Raw genomic sequence first — 1186 nt, 5'->3', positions numbered from 1 at the left:
AGTAGTGACAATTTTGGGTGATTAAACTCCACACTACTAAACCCCAATCACTAAACCACTAAGCATGGGTATATTATACCCTTTTTTAATATTTTTTCTATAATCATACCTACATCATTGATAGATGACCTAACAAGGTTAATAAATCAATGTTACTCATAATTCAATCTGTATAGCTTTATTTTCAAAGTAAATGTGTATTTATATTTCTTTTATTTTCCAAAATGGGTACAATACACCCATGTTTTGTGGATTAGAAACAGGGATATGTGTTTAGTGTTCCAAGTATATATATATATATATATATATATATATATATAATATATATATATATATATATATATATATTATATATGACTGGTAAAAGTGTTCTGTTAAAACAGAATTCCATCTAATAAAAGGAGCCCATAAAAACCCTGAAATATTGAGGGAAAATACTATATTTCAGAGACTGCTGTTTCCCTCTTCAAGTAGATGAATGAGAAAAGTTACAGAAAAGGTGGTATTTATACCAAGAGATCCATCCACAGGTAAGCCAATTTAGGTCACTCCCGCTGATTAAACTTCCTTTAATTCTCTTAAGCGTTGGTCGAATGAAAACTTTGTCAATGACATCTGGATCCTATGCTCCCTTTGAGCATGAAGAGGGAGACAGCAGTCTCTGAAAGACAGTATTTTTCTCTCTATATTTTGCGTTTTTATGAGCTTCTTTTATTATTATTATATATATAAATTAGTAAATAGCTATGTACAAATGCTAAAGAAGTGAAGGAGATGGAGCACGATGTATTAGAGCAGCTTGTAAGATATAGGGCAAAGTGTGGAAGGCTCCTTATCACAAAATTCCTTCCAATGTCAGGGACGTTCTTATCTTTTCAGGTAGATATTTACAATACCAAAAGGGCAAAGCTAAAACTGAAAAAGCGGCCAATGGAAGACGAGTATTCAAATGGCGGGGAGAAAGGCATTGGTTATTTTGAGACCATGTACCTATATAGTCTTTACTATTTGTCGTTGGGTTTTTTTGTTTCCCCCCTGGAATGAATGGTCTTTATCAATAATAGTGGAAGATGATGCTTTTTATAATTTTTTTTTTTAGCCAAATAGGAGTTTCTAAGAAAAAGATTGAAGATACAGTTATTGCATATAGTTGGCGTATTCTTGAGGGGAAATTTATGGTTGTTAG

This window comes from Macrobrachium nipponense, chromosome 3 (genome assembly GCF_015104395.2).
Source record: "Macrobrachium nipponense isolate FS-2020 chromosome 3, ASM1510439v2, whole genome shotgun sequence".
Classification (NCBI taxonomy): domain Eukaryota; kingdom Metazoa; phylum Arthropoda; class Malacostraca; order Decapoda; family Palaemonidae; genus Macrobrachium; species Macrobrachium nipponense.
Note: the sequence above shows the minus strand (reverse complement) of the source record.